Raw genomic sequence first — 10,424 nt, forward strand, 5'->3', positions numbered from 1 at the left:
AGTGTTGTGGTGTTCATGTAGATGTTACTGAAAAGGTGAAGAGGAATACTTTAAGGTGGTTTTGACATGTGGAGAGGATGGGGGAGTGGAGAGGTGATAATTTTTTTACTTTACATGTATTTTCCTATCCTGCCATTTATTTTGTTAAAATTGTATTTCTGTAAGTAAAGTGGTTCATACCTTAAAGGAATGTATTTTATATTCCTTTTCAGTCAGTTGACTATCGAGGTTTTAATGTAACTTGTTGTTAATGCATGTAGTCTTCTAGTTAATGCAGGTAGTAACCAAAATTTGATATTCTTAAAAAGGAATACAAAAATTAGAGGATATTGTTAACATTCGTGGTTACCAGTTTTACTGGTATTAGCTTCAATAGGTAATCAACTAGCCTACAGCTAAAACATGGGGTGGTTACCATATAACCAGGGGTGATGAACCAACCGAGGTGTCTCAGTTAATTGGATGGAATATGTACATTGCCAAAGCAACCACAGGTTTCCTCGCACCTTCCTGCTGTCAGATGCTGTCTGTCGTATGAGAACATCGGTTCACTGCATGATGACCCAACATGAATGTCTGATTGCATGTGATATATTGGGTTTGTCTCCTCAAATGACTTTGGCTTTTCTACCACAGGAAAACAAAGAAAGAACTTTTTGGTTCTACTGGTACATTAATGAACAATGAAAACAAGGTACACAGTGTGAGATATAGTTTAATGCCAAAAGCATAACATTGATTTCAGAAAAACCATACATACATACATATACCTCAGCTGTTTTCCCTTCAGAGAGGTAGTATAGCCAAGACAGGGCGACACAATCATCCAGTACTTACACACATACACATTTACACTCATACCTTAGATAAAACAGATAATGTTAACTAAACTTATATGTAAATTTAAAATTATGTGCTTAAATGCCATGAAATTCATGAACACTACCAAAGCTGTTTAGCAGAAGGAAATTAATCATTAAAAATTATTTGTTTTACATCAAGTAGCCTTCAATAAGAAAATGAAACTCTCATCATGACAATTTCCTATCAAAACAAGGTACAGTATAGGGTAAAACCTAATAAAGACAACACTTTGGCATATTGTACAGTAGCTGAAACAATATGGTCAGTCAGCATGAAGAATTACTTATGATATCTAAGCAAAATATGAAATAAGAATTCTGTAGAAAAATGGTTGCAAAGCATGGTAGTAATGTTGAACAAAGACAAGAAGTGCTTGTATGTAGGAGGAAGGTTTGATGCAGAGGTGGAGTGAAAAATGAAGCATGTTATGTGAACAGTCCTCTCTGGCAGGCTACATGAAAGCAATTTCAACTACCTCTCGCCTTACTCTGTGACCATCATGGTTCAATCTTTCCTCGGGTGGATGTTGGTGAGGAATGTCTCCATGATTATCCTCTAGCAGCTCAGCCAGTGGGATTCGACGCTGCACACAGTAATTATGAAGCAACATGCATGCCACTGTAATTTTGGCACACTTCTCTGGAGCATACATCAATGTTCCTCCCGAATGATGCAGGCACCTGAATCGTGACTTCAGTATTCCAAAAGTATGCTCGATAACTGATCTTGTCCTGCCATGGCTTCTGTTATACCTTTCCTCTGCTGGTGTTTGGGGGGATGCAAATGGTGTGAGAAGGTGTGGCTCCAAAGGGTATCCACTGTCACCTGAAATAGAATTGCAACATCCAACATATTACCGCTGAGGTGCTGGGAATCGAACCAAGGTCTCTCAAAGTGAGAGTCAGGCACCATAACACTTTGCCACGAACAGGTAAAAGTTAACGATCTTTGGATGATATTTCCTGTGAACATAAAGGATTCCCTCTTCAAAGATGCATCATATTTAAACTATTTAAACTTAGTAAAAAATTATCCTTTAAAATTATGACAGTATCCCAACCCTCAAATAACCTTACCGATATATGACAGAAGGAAAGTAATTGGGACCTACATTTAATGTGATCCATTTTTTTTCATCAATCAAATCTCTCCTTTCTAGAAGCAAATAAGGACAAATCAAACTTACCTAATAATACGTTTCCTCTGAACTCCCCTGCCTCAAACCGATCTCTAAGAGGACACTGGCTCCAAATGAAGGCATCATGAGTGCTTCCAGGATGCCTAGCACAAAAACTAGTTATTAGAATGTCACTGTTGCACACAGCTTGAACATTTAGAGAGTGGAAGTTCTTTCTATTTACATAAACATACTCATTATGGACTGGTTTTTTTATTGATATATGTGTGCCATCAATAGCACCACAGACACGGGGAAAGCCACCTTTTCATAAAATCCCTGCACTGTTCATGTTAAATCAGCAACACTTTGGGGCATCTTTATTTCTCTTCTCCCATTTTCATAGAAAATATTGGTCACCTGCTTTATTATTCTACTAACACTTGCTTGAGGAAGGCCAGTTGCATCCCCGATCACACTTTGAAAGCATCCACTTGCATAGAAGTGAAGAGCCACTAATAATTGGGTCTGTGTTGGGGTGGCGTGCGATCCCGTCATGCGTTCAAGTTGTGGTTCTAGTCCTTGGCACAAACGCAGAATTTCCTCACGGGGAAACCTGTAATACCTGATTAAATGTTCATCACTCAAATGCAATGGATCCAATGGGTCTCTGAACCTCCTCTCTCGACGTAATTGCCGATCATGTTCATAGGCGGCCACAAGCTCCATCTTCTCTGTAGTATCACTCTCAGTGCCTTTGAATCACCTCTCACTCCTGAGAAAAAAGATAGCACCTTTAGGGGAGGAAATATTTCCCACATCTGCCTATGTAGATGAACTCTCAACCTAAACGGTATCCAGCACACACCGTTTTGCCCATACTATAGAGTCCTTTCACCGGCCAGTGTCCCTTACCTTTGGTTAGGCTAGGTTACTAAAGGTTTGGGTATTGTTTTTTTTTTGGGGGGGGGTAATTTTTTTTGTTTTCACTTACGGTTTTATTTAGAGCTTTAATTTTGATCATGTATTGTGATATTGGATCGTTACTTAAGGTTTGGTTAATGAAAACAAAATTTTAATGACATTTTTTGTTTTTTAGTTTTTCTTTTAAAACTTATTTTGGATCCCTTACTGAATTATCTTATAAATAAATATATTTTATTATAGTTTAAGCCCAGCAAGTAATTTCTTTCCTCTTCACCAAAGGAAAGGTCGTTAGATTAGATTAGGGTAGGTTAGGTTAGGTTTATTCTCTTTTCTTTCTTGTATTTCACCTCTTATCATTTTTTCTCTTTCGATATCATACACTATTTCTTATCTTTCATTATCATTAACACTCCAAGACTACATGCTGTGGGTCCACACATCTCACTATGGTCGTTTTTGCTCAATATTAACACTAAGAGCAATTTTGACGTCTCTTTCTAACACTTGCTGCTATAAAATGTCGCTTGGAAGTGCATAAACACATTAACTAACCAATAAAATCACGTGAATTGCTCTGATAAAACTGAGGAGGGCCCGCAGCAGTGTCGGAAACTTCCACATAGGGGACTTACAGCTCCTCCGACCCTGCTGTAAGTCACAATCCGAGATACAAACAAATATGGCCACTACAATGTTTTGAGTATGCCTTGTAAGAACCGTCTGTAAGTTACAACAGAGAATTACAGTCCAATATGGCGGCCCCCAGGCTTTGAGTATACGTTGTAAGAACTTCCAATTAGAGCTTACAATGTTTATATCAAGTTACAACCAACTCGGCGAGATACAATGTTGTAAGTTGTTTCGAGTATCCACCCCCTGTGCCTATATTCTTTACTCTTGATTATTGGCATTTCTCTGCAAAATAGCAGTCAGTACTTAGTCTTTACCTCACTCAGACTGAGTTAGCATCATGGCTGCCAACGTCTATGTACAGGAAGCTAGAGATATGGGGCTTAGCGACCCTGAAACAATCCAAGCCTACGTCCTCTCACGATTTAGTTATGAGCAACTACATGAGAAAGATGCTCATGAAGAACATGAAAGAGAACGTGAACACGAGCAAAAACAATGCGAGGAACGTGAGAGAGAATGTGAACCAAGCAACAACAACGCGAATACGAGCAAAAACAATGCGAACTAGAGTTAGAACAAGAGCGACAACAACGCGAATACGAGCAAAAACAACGCGAACTCGAGTTAGAACAAGAGCGACAACAACGCAAATACAAGCAAGAACAACATGAGAGAGAACGTCAACTCGAGTTAGAACAACGAGAGAGAGAACGTGAATACGAGCAAGAACAACGAGAACATGAACGTGCCGAGCATGGGGCACATGAAAAACATGAACTTGAGATGTTGAAGCTCAAGCGAGATTCCTTGGCTTCAGACACATCTGGTGCAGCTGCCCCAAGCTCCACAAGCACTGTCCCTGCACATATTATCCCCTTAACCACGGGGCATCACTTTTGTGATGCTTGGGAGCAAGGGATCAAACTGCAGTGCATCACTTTTGTGATTCTGTGTTATTTTGAATTCTCCCGGGCTTTCAAGTGGTGGCTTTTATCATCTATCAGTACTGTCAATGTCCAACATTAGTCAGCACTCCTAATCTCATCTTTACTCCCATCCATTGTTGACAATTTAGCCATTTCTCCCCGTTCTTGACTCCCCTCCCTACCTCCCATCCATTACCCTCTCCTCTTGCCTGCCCAGCCATGCTACACTAAGTAAATCTTCCCTGGAATTTTCCACTGATTTCATCCTTTGAAATAAGCCCTATGCCCTATTCTTATACCAAATAATATATACAAGAAAGAAATAAGGTACATGATAGTTCCATACACCTGGAATTGGCTGATTATCACCTGACAACACCTCACTTGCACTCGTTCACTAATTTTTCCTGTTTATTTCGCCTTGAAATATGTCGTATAATCTATTCTCGTAATAAAAATATATATAAGAAAGGAAGAGAGAAGCCTAAGTGATATTTACATTCACCTGGAACTACCTAATTTATTATGTATTGTCTTGATTTCTACCCCTGGGGGTAGGGGTCTTTTTCAAGAATACTCCCCCAGTATCCCTGCTTGTCGTAAAAGGCGATTAAAAGGGTTGGCGGAGGGTTAGTGCCCCTCCCCAGAAAACAACTAACTAAAAAGACAAACAAGAAGCCTCGGACAAGGACTGACCAAACGATGACGACCCAGGACCGGACAAAGGACTTGGTAATGGCAACATGGAATGTAAGAGGAGTGAATGATGAGGTGAAAGAGAGAGAGATTGTCCAGGTACTTGCGGGTGCGAAAGTGGATGTATGTGGAATAACTGAAACAAAATGGTGAGGAGAAAGTGTGAGAGAATCGGAGTATGGATGGGGTATATGTGCAGGAGTAGGTGAGAATGAGAGGGCAAAGGAAGGAGTATTTATAGTTGTGAGTAAAAGATGGAAGAAGAGCATAAGACAGTATAAGATCACTTGGGTCAAGGATTGTGTGGGTAAGGTTGAAAGTTGGAATACAAATGTGGGCGATTGTGTGTGTGCATGCGCCAACGCAACATCGTGCTAGCAGAGTGAGAGAAGAGTTCTGGACAAATGTGGAAATGTGCATGGAAAAGTTTGGAAGGAATGAGAGAGTGTTTTTGATCGGTGATATGAATGGTAAAGTAGGGAATATGAAGGTGGATGGAATAGTTGGTGAGTGGGGTGAGCCTGCTGAGATAGATGAGAACGGCAGTGCATTAGTTGACATTTGTGCTGGGAGGGGGTTGGTGATAGCCAATACCCTCTTCAGGCATAAATGATCCACGGGTATACATGGCGAGTGATGAGAAGGGTGGGTGGTGAACTTAATGAAAGGAAGGCAATGATTGATTATGTGTGTGTGGATGAAAGGATGCAAAGATGTGTAATGGATGCAAGAGCTTATAGAGTTTGGGGGAGTGGACTTTCTGACCACTACTTGTTCGTGGCCAGAATTAGCATCCAAGTAAGATGGAGAAATAGAAGAAGGGAAAGACAAGAGGAAGGAGTAGTTGCAAGGAGAGTGGAAAGGTTACAAGAGGATGAGAAAAAGGCAGAGTATAAGAGAGAAGTGGAGGAACAGTTGGGTAAATAAAATTGGAGCAGATGGGGGATGTGGAAGGTGTGTGCAGGACATTTACAGAAGAAATATGTGCAACATGTGATGTGGTGTGTGGGAGGAAGAGAAGATGGAGGGGGGGTGCAAGGAACAGCGTGGTGGACTGAAGAGGTGAGACAGGGTGTGGCACAAAAGAAGAAAGCATACAATGAATGGATGAGAAATAGGGGTGTGGAAGAAGTTGAGAGGCAGAAGAGAGACTTATATGTAGAATGAGATAGGTGAAAAGATTAGTAAGGGTAAGAAGAGAGTGGATGAGGAATTTGGAAGGAATTTGAGTGTAAAGTGGAGGGACTGTAAGAAAATGTTCTGGAAAGAGGTGAAGAGAGTAAGACAGGGTGGAAGTGAGGTTAGCAGGGGAGTGAAAGATAAAAATGGTAGATTACTAGTGGAGAAGGGAGAAAAACTGAGCAGATGGGGAGAACACTTTAAGGAATTGTTGATCATACAGGATGGAAGTAATGCAAGTATAAGTGGCTGGGGAATGGCTGGGAGTTGGAGGGAGGTGAGAAGACAGGAAGAAATCAGTAGGATAGAAGTTGTGGAAGCAATGAAGAAAGTTAAATCGGGGAAAGCCCCAGGAATTGATGGAGTGTGTGGTGAAATGCTGAAGCATGGGGGAGAGATAGTAGTAGAATGGATGTGGAAGATGTGCAGATTGGCCTGGGAGGAAGGTAGAGTCCCGGAGGATTGGAAGTCAGGTATAATTACTCCCTTGTACAAAGGAAAAGGGGAAAAAGAAGTGTGTGGTAATCATAGGGGCATTTGTGTTCTTAGTATAATAGGAAAAGTGAATGGTAGGATACTTATTGACAGAGTTAGAGAAAGAACAGATGAATTAGTTAGACAACAACAGGGAGGCTTTAGGAAGTGAAGAGGTTGTGTAGATCAGATATTCATTCTTAGATCTTTAGTGGAAAAGTTTCTAGAGATGGGAAAGAAGTTGTATGCAGCTTTCATGGATTTGGAGAAAGGATATGACATGGTGGATAGACAAGGATTGTGGAAAGCATTAAGAATATATGGAGAAGATGAGAAGTTGTTGAATACTGTGAAGAGTATGTACGATGGTGCAAAGGCTGCAGTGCGTGTGGATGGTGAACTAAGTGAATTTTTCTCTTTGAAGGTTAGGTTGAAACAGGGATGTGTCATGTCTCCATGGTTGTTCAATCTGTACATGGATGGGGTAATAAAAGAGGTACAAGGTAGGGTAGTGGATGTTGGAGTGGCCCTAACAAGAGAGGGCAGTGTTTGTAAACTCCCTGTACTGTTGTTTGCAGATGATACTGTGTTGTTGAGTGAAGACGAAGGGGAGCTGGAAGGCTTGGTGGATGAGTTTGGGAGTGTGTGTAAGAAACGGAATCCAAAGGTGAATGTAGGGAAGAGTAAAGTGATGGTCTTTGAGAGAGGTGAAGTCAGTGAATGTACAGCGAGGTTGGATGGTGAGGAATTGGAAAATGTGAGTACGTTTAAGTACTTGGGTAGTGTAATGAGTAAGGATAGAGGTTTGGAGTGTGAAGTGCTTGAAAGGGTACAGCAGGGAAGAAAGGTTACTGGTTCTTTGAAAGCAGTGATAAGAAACAGGAAAGTGAGCATGGAAGTGAAAAAGTTACTACATGACAATATCGTGATACCAACTCTAACATACGGAAGTGAAGCTTGGAAGTTGTTGGAAGAACACAAGTCAAGAGTGACAGCAGTGGAAATGAGTTATTTAAGAGGAACCTGTGGAGTCACATGGAGAGACAGGCTGACGAATGAGGATATAAAGGAGCGTTGTGGTATGGATGTGGATGTGATAGGAAGCGTTATAAGGAACACACTGAGGTGGTTTGGTCATGTGGAGAGGATGGAGAGTGAAAGACTGACGAAGAGAGTGTATGTTAGTGAGGTGGAGGGGGGAAGAGGGAGGGTGAGGCCGAGGATGAGATGGAGGGATGGGGTGGAGAGGTATATGAGAGAGTGGGGTGTGAGTTGGGAGCAGGGCAGTGAAATGGCGGGGGACAGGGCGACGTGGAGGCGATTTGTTTGTGGCCACCCCAAACGGGATTGAGGCCTCTGGCAATAGATAGATAGATAGTCTAGATTTCCTGCCAATCATTTCATAGCGTAAATATTAGCAGCTTTCACCCCGCTGAAATTTCCAGCATTGCACTTCCCCTAGGCAGGCCACCACACTGTATTCAGTTTACTGTCGTCTTTCAAGGTTAAAGCACGTCGGATTCGCGCCTCCCCAGTTCCGCCGCTTTTTAGCCCCATGAAAAAGGGCCCTGTGACCTCTACCCCGTACTAAACCTCGAGTGGAAAGAGGTAAAGGGTTAAGTGACTGCTGTGGAACGTGAGGCTAATTTGTCAATAAAAATAATTGACAGTGACTACGATCTATCTGGTGAATAAAACAGTGCAAGTGGAAATGTAAATAATGTGTAAACAGCAAGTGAAAGCAATGAATGTAAATATAAGTGAACAGTGGAAAATAGTTTTACAAGTTACTGCAAGTGACTGCATAACACAGTGTAAATAAAATAGAAATGTAAATTATGTAAATAAAATAGAGAATGTAAATAGAAATGTAAATAATTAGTAATATAAGAATACGAGTATATATACTAGGAGTAATGAAAGTGAAAGTTTCACTCTAGCATTTATGAATACAATGAGTTATGAAAGTGAAAATGAAAGTGACAGATTCACTCTCAACGCTAGTTTACAGGACGAGAAAGTGAATGTTACGTATTTTACTGAAAGAGAAACTGAATGCCTACAGTGACAATAAACTACTATTACTAAAGGAAACTTATGGATAAAGTCTGTAGGTATATGTAAGTGTTATACAGTATGGTAATAGAAATATAAACTGTGAGTGTTTTTATGAATAATAAATGACAGAACACCAGCGGTGAACGATGCCAAGTGGGAATGTCATACGCGCTCGTAATTTCCATTGCTTTCACGGTGTTTTTTTTTTTTTTTGAGTACGGATTCCAAACTATTTGAGGATCATAGAATAGTGTTTCTAGTGATATCAGGCTGTGGTAATCATATTACGGGTTGTTGGGAAGTGTAAAGTGGAGACTTCGTTACCCAGCTTCGGAGGTCTCCACAAGTCCTACGGTACTCGACGAAGGTTCAACAAACATCCCAGGAGAAAGCTGAAGGTATGTGCCATAAGCATATGTAATTATAATATTCTAGGACTGATAACTGATTTTTGGCAAATATTTATAGACAGTCTGTCGGAGCGCGAATATGCCCGCGAGACACGAAAGTCAGGAAAAAACAACCCCGCGGTTTAGGGGTTATGGCGACCCCACACATAAAGCTTCCTACATACAAGGAAGGCGAGCGAATCGAGTCATTCATACTGTAGCTCGTTTTGAAGACATGGCTCAGTTTTACCAGCTGGATGAAGCAGCTAAGCGGCTTCAGTTTCTTAGCCTGTTTGAGGGCCCTGCCCTCGATGTTCTCCACAGAATTCGTGGAGACAATCTCACGTATGAGATGATGGAGGCTGCGCTCGTCAAAGCGTACGGTCTCACAGTTGATGACGCCAAGAGTCAGTTTATGAGAGCGTGTTTACAAGAAAAAGAGACTGCCGTTCACTTTCTTGACCGGCTTACTGCTTACTTAGATGAGTGGATGGAGAAAGATGAAACTCCTTCCACGCATGAAGGGATAATTGATCTTATGCTGCGCACATAGCATGAAAAGTCGTGGCCTGCCGAACTTATGGCTCAGCTTAAGATCTGCCAGGTAAGGGATGCCAGCCAAAGTGGAGAAGGCTGATGCTTTCTTCACTGCAAACGGGTATCAAACTCGTAAGCAACATACCTGGAACAGGAAAGCTGATAAATCTGGGAAACTGTCTCAGACTGAATTCCAGCAACAAGGCCGATTTCAGAATAATGGCCAAGGTCCAAGCAATTCGCAGAGGAGGGACCAGGGTCAAAATACCCAGAAAGCTGAGTGGAAGCAGTACGACAAGCAGAACCCTAACCAGCAGCAGTACCGGTATTTCAAGCAATAGCAGGGCAAGGACAAACCACATAACCCTCACTCAGGACAATCGACTTTAGTGTATCGGAGGCAGGATGCAAATGCAGCCTTCATTCCCCAACAAGCACACAGTGGTGCCAACCCCACCAGTACAGGTACTTCCCCACAGCTCACTAGCTCCTCAGTGACAGTGAATTCCCCATCTCAGGTGGTCAATGCTCCAGCTCCTCAGATGGTGAGCACGACCCCTCAGGCATCAGGTTCTCAAGGCACCACATTTGCTGCATCATTTGTTCCGCAGTCTCACCAATGAC

The sequence above is a fragment of the Coenobita brevimanus genome, chromosome 45 (assembly GCF_032717465.1).
Source record: "Coenobita brevimanus isolate Jiangsu-jjx chromosome 45, ASM3271746v2, whole genome shotgun sequence".
Taxonomy (NCBI): Eukaryota; Metazoa; Arthropoda; class Malacostraca; order Decapoda; family Coenobitidae; genus Coenobita; species Coenobita brevimanus.